Genomic DNA, 14,187 nt, shown 5'->3' on the forward strand with positions numbered 1-14,187 from the left:
ATCCTGCTATTAAAAGGAATTTTATAAATATTTTACAAATAGAATATTAATAAATATGTATCAATACAGAAATAATTACTTTTAAATTCAGATCCAAAAATGTTTAACAAAATTATTCTCTTTCTAAAAAGATATATTAACCGGTAGTGGAAAATGATTTTGTGCTTAAATGTTAGTGGAAATATTTTAAAATTATTACAGTCGTGTGAAAAAAGGGCCTTAGTGAGAGAATGAAGGGGGATGAAAATGGAGAAGAAGAGAGAGGGAAGGGCAAGGTAAAAATGACTGAAATTCATTGTATAGGTGTATGAATCTCTCAAAAGTTAAAATACAGAAAAAATAATAAGGGTTTCATCATGTAAAGTATCAATATAGCACTAATATATGCATATGTATGGGTTAAAGAAAAAAATAAAACAAACGTACACAGCAAAAGAGATGTTTGCAAAGTTTCTTCTGAAATATAGAAGGCTTGTACCCCAAACCATTACAGTGGTTGCAAGCACAAACACTGATAAAGAAGACACAGTATTTAGAGATAAGATTTCCTCAATATTAAGAATTAGGGTGCAGAAGCCACGGCGGCGGCCACGAGGAGCCCAGGAAGCCTGGAGCGGAGAGGAACCTGTAGCTACTATGTGAGATGAAGATTGGGAAGCGGAAATCCTCAAACCTCACATGTCTTCCTATGTTCCTGTATTTGAAAAGAACAAATATTCTTCTGGTGCAAATGGAGACACTTTTAACAGGACTTCAGCTTCATCAGAAATGGAAGATGGACCTTCTGGAAGCGATCATTTCATGAGATTTCCCTCTGGAAGAAATTTGGGAAACAGAGATATTGGTGAGTCTACTAAAAGAGAGAACACACCTATTGCTGAAGGATTCGGGTTTTGGAAACAGAGGTTTTTTTTTAAATAACAAGTTTGAAGAAGGAGATAGCTCTGGTTTCTGGAAAGAGTCCAGTAATGACTGTGAAGACAATCAAACTCGGAACAGGGGGTTTTCCAAGAGAGGTGGCTATCAAGATGGAAATGATTCAGAAGCTTCAGGACCCTTCAGAAGAGGTGGAAGAGGTAGTTTCCGAGGTTGCCGAGGAGGATTTGGTCCAGGAAGACCAAATAGTGAATATGACCAAGATCAGGGGACACAGCGTGGTGGTGGCCTTTTTAGTTCTAGAAAAGCAGCAGCAAGTGATTCAGGTAATAGTGACACTTATCAAAGTGGAAGTGGAAGTGGACGAGGCGGTTACAAAGGTTTGATGAAGAAGTAGAAACAGGCTCTGGAGAGAATTCTTGGAAGTCAGAGGCTGAAGGAGGAGAGAGCAGTGACATTCAGGGTCCAAAAGTGACATGACATATATATCCCCTCCTCCACCAGAAGATGAGGACTCCATTTTTGCACATTATCAGACAGGAATAAAGTTTGATAAGTATAATACCATACTTGTAGAAGTATCTGGACATGATGCACCACCAGCAATTTTGACTTTTGAAGAAGCTAATCCTTGTCAAACACTGAATAACAACATTGCTAAAGCTGGCTATACCAAGCTCACTCCTGTGCAGAAATACAGCATCCCTATTGTGTTAGCAGGAAAAGATCTGATGGCTTGTGCTCAAACAGGGTCTGGGAAGACTGCAGCTTTTTTTTTTTTGGCTATTTTGGCTCATATGATGTGGGATGGAATAACTGCTAGTCGCTTTAAAGAACTGCAGGAACCAGAGTATATTACTGTAGCCCCAATTCGAGAACTGATTAACTAAATTTATTTGGAAGCCAGAAAATTTTCTTTTGGGACTTCTGTAAGAGCTGTTGTCATATATGGGGGAACCCAGTTTAGGCATTCCTCCTCCCAGCCTCCCATTTCCCTCCCCCTCCTCCCACCCTTCTCTCCCTCCCCCTACTCCTCTCCCCCTCCCTCTCCAGTCCAAAGAGCATTCAATCTGACAGATAGTACAAGGCTGTAACATACTATGTGCTACACCAGGGAAGCTGGTGAATATCATAGGTAAAGAAAAGATTGGTCTCAAACACGTCAAGTACTTAGTATTGGATGAAGCTGACCGAATGTTGGATATGGGTTTTGGACCAGAAATGAAGAAGTTAATTTCTTGTCCTGGAATGCCATCAAAAGAACAGCGCCAAACCCTTTTATTCAGTGCTACTTTTCCAGAAGAAATCCAAAGGTTGGCTGGGGAGTTTCTAAAGTCAAATTATTTGTTTGTTGCTGTTGGACAAGTGGGAGGAGCTTGCAGAGATGTTCAGCAGACCATTCTTCAAATTGGCCAGAGAAAAACTTGTTGAGATCCTACGAAACATAGGTGATGAAAGAACTATGGTTTTTGTTGACACCAAAAAAAAAGCAGATTTCATTGCAATTTTTCTTTGTCAAGAAAAAATATCAACTACAAGTATTCATGGTGATCGGGAACAGAGGGAGAGAGAGCAAGCTCTTGGAGATTTTCGATGTGGAAAGTGCCCAGTTCTTGTTGCTACTTCAGTAGCTGCCAGAGGGCTTGATATTGAAAATGTTCAACATGTTATCAATTTTGATCTTCCTTCTACCATTGATGAATATGTTCATCGAATTGGACGTACTGGGCGTTGTGGAAATACTGGCAGAGCAATTTCTTTTTTCGATACAGAATCTGATAATCATTTAGCACAGCCTCTCGTTAAAGTACTATCAGATGCTCAACAGGATGTTGGCTAGAAGAAATTGCTTTTAGTACATGTGTACCTCCTGGCTTCAGTAATAGCACAAGAGGAACTGTGTTTGCATCTGTTGACACTAGGAAGAATTACCAGGGCAAGAACACTTTGAATACAGCGGGGATTTCTTCTTCACAAGCTCCCAATTCAGTGGATGATGAGTCATGGGATTAAAGCAAACAAACATACTTCAAGTCTGATAGTTCTGATGCAGCAAAGAAAGCAGTTTTTATTTTAAAAATTTAACAGAAGTGTGAAACCTGATATTCTTATATCTCCTGTTCTTCTGTTCTTACTCCCAACCCTTAAAATAGCCAACTTCATTGACTAGTTATGTGAGATGCTGAAAGTTACAACATTGCAGTTACTGTATTAAATGGTATTAACTAGAAATATTAAAACATTGTAAATGTTTTTGTTATTTCTAGCATATTCAGAAAGTTAAGACATGTTTCATGTCCAAGTGCTAAATGTTAGTATAGTGTTTGTGATCCTATAAAACAAGTAATAGGATATGATGTACTTTTGATTAATTATTGGGTCTAATTTCTACTTGATACTTTAAAAGAAAGAATAGTGTGGTACAAGTGATAACATGATTTTCATGGACAGTGGAGACTGAAGCCTTTCAGAGTTATTTGATTTCTAGATCATCAGACATGTCATGAAAATGGTTCAGTTTGCAATGTGAACTCTGTACTTGGTGGTATGACAAATGTTTGCTTTTATAATATACAGATTTTCCTTGGAAATAAACAATGAAACACATTTCCCCCTAAAAAAAAGAATTAGGGTTCAGAGCCAGACTCCCCATATTCCTGCTTTGTATTTCTTAGACAGGTGACTTAAAGCAAATTACTTTACTTCTCTCTGCCTACATATTTTTAACTCTATATTGGTATTGAACAATTCTCTACTTCATAGACTATTTCATGAAAATTAATTAAATTAGTAAAATTAGAAAAGTGCTTATCACAGAGCAAGCATTACAGAATACTTGTATTCTATAATATTAGAATATTGGATTATAGAATCTATGTATATTTCAAAATGATAGATATCTATGTATAACAAAGACCATGGGAAAAGCAATAATTAGTTTGAGTGAAAACTATGCTATATAATGAATTAACATTCTCAATTTTAAAAATCTTCTGTAAGCCATTAAGAAAACCCTGATTTAGTATCACAAACTGTAAATGGCTGAACACTGCATAAAATGCTAGCTTTGAAAGATGGACAAGCTGCCTTGGGGGGCTTCATACTTTTACAGATGACCTCTTCTTTTCTGCTCAGTTTTTGACATTTTCCAAGATCAGTTTAAGGGATACAGTAACTCAAGCTGCAGCCACCTTGTTTTACTCCAGCCCACAAAGATGAGAAAAGGACAAATGACTCCATGACTTCTTCCTTGAAAGGATGACCTCTAGAATTTTCACACAAGACTTTTTTTTTAAATCACATGACAACATAGAACTGCTTAAAAAGTTAGGAAATACCTTCTCTTTTTTCCCATGTCTGTATCCTTAGCTGTCAATTGATACTCTTAATACTAAAGAACAAAAAGAATAGCCATTAGTGAAAAAGTGTCTCTGGAATTAGCTCAGTATTATTTGGCAAGGGAAAATCTAGTAATTAAATATGTATGCATGAGACACCCAGTTTCACATACCAATTTTCTTACTATTGTACAATACAAGCTTTTTAAAGGATGTACATACTAACCTGCCCATTGTATTCTAGCAAAATATACGATGAAAATAATCAGATTCAATGGGAAATTTAGGAGTATTGATTAACAAAGTTATATGCTGTATCTAAGACTAGTAGAAAATAGAAAAAATAACCAAATCAACAAAAACAACAACAAAAGGACACAAAAACATGGAGTTCATTTTGTGTTGGCCAACTGTTCTGGAATGAGACCCAGCCTGCAGTGTAAATTGGAGTGTGGCCACAGATAGAGCATCTGTAAATGAACAGGTAGAGGGGGAACAAGGGGATGGGGATCGGATTGTGTAAGAAGAGGAAGGGAAGGAAGAATTAAAAAAGTAAGTGAAGTACCTTGTTTTTTTAGATTCTAGTAGCAAAATAGCTAACTTTTATATTTTTATTTATTGACTTTTAATTTTTGTATGGTTTATTTTGACCATATTATTTCCCCTTCCCTAACTAACTCCTCTCATATCCTCACTACCTCCCTACTCACCCAGTCTCTCTCTCTTTCTCTCTCTCTCTCTCTCTCTCTCTCTCTCTCTCTCTCTCTCTCTGTGTGTGTGTGTGTGTGTGTGTGTGTGTGGTGTGTCTTTCTCTCTCAAAAAGTCAAAAGAAACCAGCAAAATTACAAAGATGACTAATCCAAACCAAGCCAAATCAACAAAAACAACAACAAAAGGACACAAAAACATGGAGTTCATTTTGTGTTGGCCAACTGTTCTGGAATGAGACCCATCCTGCAGTGTAGATGGTATGTCCAGTAACACTGTATTAAAGAAAACTGATTTTCCCTCTCCCTAGCAGGAATCAATTGCAAATAGCTTCCAGGTTAGTATTGGGACTTTGAGCCCACATTTCCCTTTCCCCATGAATAGCTAACTTTCATAGATCTTAAAAAATAAGTAACTTGCAGCACTATTTCATTTAATCTCTGAAATTCCCTATCAAAAAGTACTATTATTATCCAATTTATACAGACAAGAAACCTATAGGATAGAAATATCAGTTTTCCTATGTCACAAATAACCAAACAGGATATCAAAACTAACAAGCTTAGTTCCAAAGTTTGTAGTTTGTTGTGTTGTAACTGGAGAATGAGACAATAAAAAGAGAAAAAAAAACAAATCCTGAGACTGGCAACTTTGAAAACATAGCAAGTCATTTATTTTCTTCATTATTTGTGTCTAAATTTTTTTATTGGAGAATTGTTACTTGTAATAACAAAAACGGTAAAATAAAACTCAAGTGTCACTAACACGTATTATATCAATTTATGTTGCAGACAGAGGTTTGACTTGTTAATAAATCTGTGCTCATGCATAATTTATTGCGTATTATCTGAAGCAATGTAAGCTGTTCTCTTGTTTGCCCACGGGAAAGAGAAAAAAAAAACATTTCCTACTTCATTGTTAAAGTATGCTCCTGATTTTCTCATCAGAACGCTTGACAGCTAATAACTGCGGCTATTCACAGACACATGAATTTACTATACTAATATCTAATGTCCTAAATGTAGGACATTTGTAGTATAAGAGGAATGACAAGTTAATGAGTTTTTTCTTCTTAGCTGGTGTTACATCCAATAAATAACAATTTTTGTAGACTGCAGAACACATAGTAGGCACATGATACTATGTCAGTCTTCTTGTCATTGTGGCAAAATACTTGGCATACACAATGGAGAAAAGGAGAACAGATTTATTTAGGCTCATACTTTTAAAGGTCCACCATGGTAGAAGGATATGTTAGAGCAGAATAGTTCCAATCACAGTGGCAATGAAGCAAAAATAAACCCTCTGTGCATGTACGGGCTGGCTCTCTCTATTTCTCCATTTTATTTCTATTGCATCCAACAGTGTCCTGAGTAGTCCCATTCACATTCATGTCTTAGTTAACCTTCTCAGCACATATCCTCACATACACACCCAGATCTTTCTCAGTCCAGTCAAGGTATCAAAACAAGATTAACTCTCACAGGTAGTTATAGCCTGGAGAAGTAACATTCTTTATATTTCAAGCTGGGATTTGTACTCTACTACATAGTATTTCATTCCAAAAATACCTTCACAGCATAGGTTTAATGTAAGGTATAGCATTAGAGTGAGTGAGCAAATAGTGAAAGAATACAGACAAAATCTCTATATACACAGAGATTATCAGAAATTAAAACTCTTAAGCTATGATGAAAGGTGATGAAAGACAAAGCTAGCACACCGTCAAGTTTTGCTTATTCCATGAGCTAACAATAATTTTTGTATGGAAATGACTAGAAACATGTAAAACAATATTTCATGACATTTGAAGAATATATGAAATAGAAGTTGAGAAGCCATAACTAAAATTTTATTTCTTCAAGTATTTACAGAATATTTTAATTGAATGATTATGAAAACAAACTTTAGCTGTTAATGGAAGGCATGGTATTCCTATCTCTTACACTTTATTAATAATTATACTAATACCTCTAAGGTTAGGATGATCAGAGGAAGCCCTGAGTGAATGAAATACTGAATAACTGTGTGCTCCTAGCTCCAAATCTTTAGATTTTAGTACATAACCTGGAGTAACTACAGAAATGAGGAACGTGAAAAGGAGAGCACTGCCAGGAACAGAGTGGAGTTGGGGGATACAAGGAATCTCATAGGGGAATGGGAAAAATAGAAGGCTATAATTATGGAGGGGGAGGGAGATAAATATAGAAGTAAAAATGGTAAAGTAGTAGTAAGGATATCTAAAATAGTCATAAAAATCATATTATTAACTACCTGAAAAGCCTTCTAATATTTATAATTCTCTGTATAAATATGCATATAAGGTAAAATGAAATTTTCTTAACTGGGTTAACAATGTTCCCTCCAAGCCAAAGACTATTTAGCAAATACCATACATGAGAAACTCTGTGTTGAGCCCAAAAGACTTGCCCAAACTGTTTCGGGCTATTAATCTTGATAATATTTGCCCTCAGGGGTCGAATGCAAGCCCCTATTACTGAAGACACCATGTACTTCAGAAACTTTGTGGCCCATGAGATGGGACTGACCTGAATGCCTCCTCTATGACAACTAGCTTTGATGGTATCAGAAGGTGTACAAACTTCCAAAGAAGAGGAAACCAGCAGTCCAAACTAGTAGTTATACCTTTGAACCCCAATTGCCAGTATAGTATGATAACCTTAAGGGTGCAGTAGTAGCAGGTAAACCTTGTCAGTAACCAACAACTCTCTAATTAGACTTAAGATCAACAAGAGAAAAATCATGCTTGGTACTGAAATCCTATGCAAGTATACAAGGCTAGTGAAGGTATAGATTTTGAAGGAGCACCAACAACTACCAGTTTACTAGACCAAGATAATCCCTAAACTACTTTATTATGCTCACAAATAAGCGTAGTCCTCACTCTTTATCACGGAAACTTCCCTTGGCAATAGATGAAGAGCATTTCAGAAAACCACAGCCAATCAAATACAGACTTCTGAGTCCAAGTTCCAAATGATAAATTTCCAAAACAGCTCCTGTAACTAAGACTCAGGGATCATTCTGAACGAGGGGGCAGAAAGATTATCAAAGCTGGAGGGTCGGAGAGGTTTTTATGAGACTGTGTCTCCTAGGTATGTAAGACACCCATGAAGTCTTACGAACATGATTGCCTAAACATGGGCTGAATAAAGACAAAAATAATAGATATGGCCCATAGGGCCTCGACTGCAGAGAGAACTACTGGCACCTAAGGAGTGTCTTAAGCTGGACAAATAGCTGGAACTAGGGAAGAACACATCAATTGGTTACCCAGTACCAAATGGTCAGCCTGAAAACACACAAGTAACATTATATGGTTCAAACAGGTTGTATTTATAAATTTAGGAATATATATATAATTTAAAAAGAAGTCATAAATTTGGAAGAAAGCTAGGAGGGGTATGTAGGTGAATTTGATAGGAAGAAAAGGGAGGGAGAAATTATTTATTTTTATTATAATCGTAAAAATAAAGAACTTTCAATCAATACGACAAAAAATACCAAAACAACACAAAGTGTATAAAAGAAACATGGAATCCTTTTTGTTTTGACCAGTTATTGCTAGACATGGGATATGCCCTGTAGTGAAGTTGACACTCCACTGGAGAAAATTGATTTTCCTTTTTTCCTGCACATCAATTGCAATTAGCTTCCTGGTTAGGGTGGTATTTTGTTTCTGCTTCTTCTCAGTGTTTTGATTGTGTGTGGTTTGAATCTGTGCAAACCTTTTGCATGCTATCACAGCTTCTGTTGGTTCATATGTGTTTCAGTTCTGTTGTGTCTGCATTGGTGAGGTTCTCAATTCCAATGACAACTTTGGTATTATTTTCCAGAGAAGCCATTTCCCCTGATATATATGCCTATTATTAGAGCATTCAACTTCTCATAGTCATTTTTGAACCAATTAGTAATGGGAGTTTGTTTCAGATACTGGGGCCTAATTAAGACCTTGGAATTTTGCTGTCTATTCAGATTTGGTAGACAGTGTATGAGTTCGTTAAGAAGTTGGTGTAACGTGGGGCCTAAGGAGAACTGGTGCTCTGGAATTAATCATTCTTCTATGAGGATTTTGCCACGGACAGGTTTTGCATGCTTCAGTGGATGGCAAAGCATCCATGCACATCTGAATGGCACTAAATGGACATAATGAGTTCTTAAAAAATGAATAAGAAAACATGAATTTGAAAGAGGGACATGTGGTGAGAGGCTCTTAGGGAGATTGAAGGGGTAAAATAGGTAGTATCATACCTCAGAATAATAAATAATAAAGTAAAATAAATTATATAAAATATAGACAAAACCTTAGGGGGAGAATATCTGAGTGAGGCCAACTCTGGATTCCAGAAGTCAGAAGTCTCATACTATTTGGAAACTTAGCTACTTTCTGAAATAGAATAGTTTGAATTTCAGAAATATAAAACAAAGATACAAACTAAATACATTCATACGTGTGTGTGTGTGTGTGTGTGTGTGTGTGTGTGTATGTGTAGATCAGCAGGTAGCATTGCCCTAGGTAAATGATTTGCCTCCACCACACAAGCTGAGAATGTTTCTTCCTTCCAGTGGAAGGGAAAGAGCTATTCAGATAGGCTTGACTTCAGGGCATAAAGAAGGAAGAAAAGGAACATGATATGTCAATATTAATAGAGAAACGGCCCAATATGGTGACTCATAGGTCAGTGGAAGTTTGACTCAAATGTCAGACTTAATGTATTTTACCATGTTATTCTTTTTCTGTCTTGATATTTCAAATTTATGTACTTCCATGAACTTTGTCATTATTTTAGAAATAGCACATATTCATTTTTAAACATTTGATGAATATGGAATTGCAAACATGAATAAATAAGCAATAATTCCATGGTTTTATAATTATTTTCCTGTTTCTACCTTTGATACTTGAGTATATTTTAAAGGATCATAGAGCGGTGGTGTCAGAGTGTGAGTGAATATATAAATTCGAGGGTATATGGTTGGTTTTGTACCATGGTTTCTCTTTTTTACTATGAACATTTTCCTAAATAAGAGGTTTGTGAGGATGAATTTTTTTCTAATAACAAGATATCACTTCACCCAGCCAATTTTTGGTATATGTCTGACACTTTGCTAGTTACAGAGATAGATTACAATTGTAAACAGGATAAAGCCAGTTCAGATTTCTTGACAATTATGACATTTGGACACAGTCTCACAAATATTTTTGGAATTAAGAGACGCTCTTGGTAGGTTCTTATTAGACACAGCATTATGCTTAAAATAAGCATTGTTTGTGATTTGTCAAACATTGCTTTTGATTTTTCTAGCTGAAATTAGGAAAATAGAAAGGTATGTACAAGAGATGACAGTTCAAAATCCAAACAACAGAAAACTCAAAGGATTCTCATTTTATAACCTAAGAGACTCTATATCTAACACAGTTAAGGATTACTAAACCATGGAACAAGCATATTAGATAATGGACATGTAAATTTCCCTCCTAAATATATGGAAGACTACAGAGTTTAATTCCCTCATAAAAGCATAACCAGCATGTCCAGAGACACTCATGCATTTTCTAAGGCATTTCATCTTCCATTATAACTGAGTTCCTGGTACTGAGAGATTTTTTACAGAAAGATAGTTATAAATAAGAAAATTACTGACTGTTAAGATTATAAATATGAAGCAGTAGTGGCACATGCCTTTAATCCCAGCCCTAGTGACAAAGAGCCAGGTGGATCTCTGCAAGCTCAAGATCAGTCTGGTCTACAGAGTGAATTCCAGAACAGCCAGAATGGTTATAGAAAGAAACCCTGTATCAGAAAAAAAAAATCAAAGCCAAACCAAACCAATAGATTACAATTAAGCAATGTTCCATTGTTTTTTTTTCTTTTTTTTAAGTTTGGAAGTTTCATCTACTATGATTACCTTTTTCTAAAAGACATAATCTCAGCAAAAAAATAAAATTAATTATGATTAAAGAAATGTGGATTGATGTTGGGCACTCTTTTCTCTCTTTCTTGCTCAGATCATCAACTATTTGATTAACATATGATTCACCTGAGGTCTCAGACCTTGGAATGTTGGATCTACCCCCATACACTCAATTTTAATATCCAGTAGAAGCGCATACTAATTTCCCTTGCCTGTTGTTACCTGCTGTCTTGGTTTGGGTTCTCAAAAAATATAAATTAAGGGTTTGCAGAAATTGTTCTGCTCCTCTAGAATACTCAGGTTTGATTCTCAGCACCCATGTGGGGTATCTCACAAAAAGCTGTGACTCCAACTCCAGGCAAGGGATTGTGATATCACTGGTCAACACACACACACACACACACAAACACGCTCACACACGCACACAAACACTTGCATACATACACACAATTTAAGATAAAATAAGATCCTTTTTCTTTTTTTAAAAAGGCACAAGCGAAGCAAAGATTTGATTAGAAGTAATTTCTTTGGAAAGTAAACAAAAAGAACTGTGAAGAAAAGGAAGCACTTCTAATGCACAGCATAGCAAATAGGTTCAATGAGGCTGCTGGGAGCTTCTAGCTAATGCCTCAGATATTTATCTATCAACTCCTTAGTAATCACCCATGGAGGATCCAAAGAGTATTATATCCCTGACACTATCAACTACCTCCTAGCAGATGCCCTTGATCAGGGAAAGGTTGTGCTTTGTGTGATTTCTCTGCTACAGAGAATGCTAGAGGGGTATGGTAAGGTACCAACACTGGCTAAGTAAGGGTTCGTAAGCAAAGTCACTAACTGTATTGAGACCATATAGAGACCATTTCTTTGTGAAATGCTACAATTAGGTGGAAATTTAGAGGTTTCAAAATAAGATGATTTCCGGTGTGCCCCTCCTCCTGCCACCTCGCAGAAATTTCAAAAGGCATTCTAGAGATACTTTTTGATCTCTTATTCAGTAAGAACTTGGCACATCCAGTGGGGTTTGGGAACAAGAGTAAAAATTAAGAAGGTCTCTAGATGTTAAAAGGTATCAGGACTGAATATGTCAGATTTTGCCATTTCTGGAAATTTAAAAAATAACATTGAGAAATTCATCACTTGTGGCATTTAGGAACTGTCAAAAAAGGTTTGTCAGAAACTTTGAATTTTTTCCTTATTCTTATAAGCTAAAATTAATCACCACTGAATAAATCACAAAGGCTCCTGGAGCTTCCGTTTAGAAACTTTCCAAAGATATGATGGAAAATGTTTCGTTCTTTGTTTTATTTGAACTTCTGATACTTATTTGCTTTTAATATAGCTCTAGCCATGAATTCTGTGTATCTATATCCTTACAGACAGCTATATTATCATAATAAGGAATAACAGTATCAACATTTTAAAATTTTTATCCTGTGATAAATAGTTATTCTTTCATCTCAGAGAGATTTGCTGAACCTCTGTATGTTTGACAGAAATATAGGTTCAAGGTGCAAAGATCAGGGAGATACTTGCTTGTCCTCAATGAGCTCATAGTACCATAGTCATTAAATCTGGATATATTGTGAGAAATGGGGAACAGGATTAGCCATTGTTACAGAATCAAACCAAGGGTTTAAAAAAACGAAATCCAAGTTAGGTATAGAAAATTAAACAAGTCTCTATATCAAAAGAAATTCTTTGTGTGAATTTACATAAAAGCAATACCAAGAGAACTATAGGAATGTGTGTGACAGTTGTGTAGCTTGGTCCGTTGTGGGGCTCCTAGCAGTGGGATCAGGACCTGTTCCTGGCACACTTAGCTGGCTTTGGGAACCTGTTGTGCTGTGCGAGCTCCTTCAGACAATAGCCTTTAAGATACCAGCCCACATGGGTGTGGTATCTTATACTATAATGCCAAGGTAAAGTGTACTTCTCTCTCCCTTCCAGCTGCTGGATTTGGTTCCTGTTTCCCATTCAGTCAGTGGACTCTGATCTGTAAGTCTACCACTAAATAAGTAACCTTTTATTATACTCAATTCTGAGCTAGTGTGGGATTTCTTTTTAGCGTCCATCTTCAGTTCCCATTCTAGATTATTTTACCATCTATTTTTAAATTGATTTTTATTGAGCTCTACATTTTTCTCTGCTCCCCTCCCTGCCTCTCCCCTCTCCCTTGAACCCTCTCTCAAGGTCCCCATGCTTCAAATTTATTCTGGAGATCTTGTCTTTTTTCTACTTCCCATGTTGAATAGATCTATATAAGTCTCTCTTAGTGTCCTTATTGTTGTTTAAGTTCTCTGGGTTTGCAGTTTGTAGGCTGGTTTTCTTTGCTTTATGTTTAAAAACAACCTGTGAGTGAGTACATGTGATAATTGTCTTTCTGTGTCTGGGTTAGCTCATGTAAAATAATGTTTTCTAGCTCCATCCATTTTCCTGCAAAATTCAAGATGTCATTTTTTTTTTGCTGTGTAGTATTCCATTGTGTACCACATATTCTTTATCCATTTTTTGGTCAAAGGTCATTTAGGTTCTGGCTATGACAAACAATGCTGTTATGAACATAGTTGAGCACATATCCTTGTGGTACGATTGAACATCCTTTCGATGGAATATTCTATAGATGTCTGTTAAGTCCATTTGAGTCATAACATCTGTTAGTTGCCTTATTTCTCTGTTCATTTTTTGTCTGACTGACCTGTCCAGTGATGAGAGGGGAGTGTTAAAGTCTCCCACTATTGGTATGTGGGGTTTAATATATGACTTAAGCTTTAAAAGTGTTTCTTTCACATATGAGGGTGCCCTTGTATTTGGGGCTTAGGTGTTCAGTATTGAGATTTCCTCTTAATGGAGTTTTCTTGTGATTAATATGAAATAACCATCTTTGTCTCTTTTGATTGATTTTAGCTTGGAGTATTTTGTTAGATATTAGGATAGCTACTTTTGCTTGTTTCTTAGGTTCATTTGATTATAATAATTTTCCCCAACCCTTTACTCTGAGATGATGTCTGTCTTTCAGGTTGAGATGTGTTTCTTGTATGCAGAAGGACCGATTCTGTTTTTTTTTATCCAATCTGTTAACCTGTGCCTTTTATAGGTGAGTTAAGTCCATTTATATTAATGGATATTAATTACCAGTGATAGCTATCTCCTGTTAATTTAGTTTTCGTTGTTGGTGACGTTAATTTGTGCGTTTTCCCTTCTTTGGAGTTTGCTGTTATAAGATTATCAATTGTCTGTGTTTTTGTTGGTGTAGCCAACTTCCTTGGGTTGGAGTTTTCCTTCTAGTATTTTGTGTAGGGCTGGGTTTGTGGCTAGGCATTGGTGA

General features: G+C 36.2%; 1 pseudogene; it reads left to right on the top strand.

Annotated features, from left to right (window-relative positions):
• The first annotated feature begins 636 nt into the window (after positions 1–636).
• Positions 637–2,889, top strand: LOC142842215 (ATP-dependent RNA helicase DDX4-like; annotated as a pseudogene).
• The last annotated feature ends 11,298 nt before the right edge of the window (positions 2,890–14,187 follow it).

This window comes from Microtus pennsylvanicus, unplaced genomic scaffold, assembly GCF_037038515.1.
Source record: "Microtus pennsylvanicus isolate mMicPen1 unplaced genomic scaffold, mMicPen1.hap1 Scaffold_273, whole genome shotgun sequence".
NCBI lineage: Eukaryota > Metazoa > Chordata > Mammalia > Rodentia > Cricetidae > Microtus > Microtus pennsylvanicus.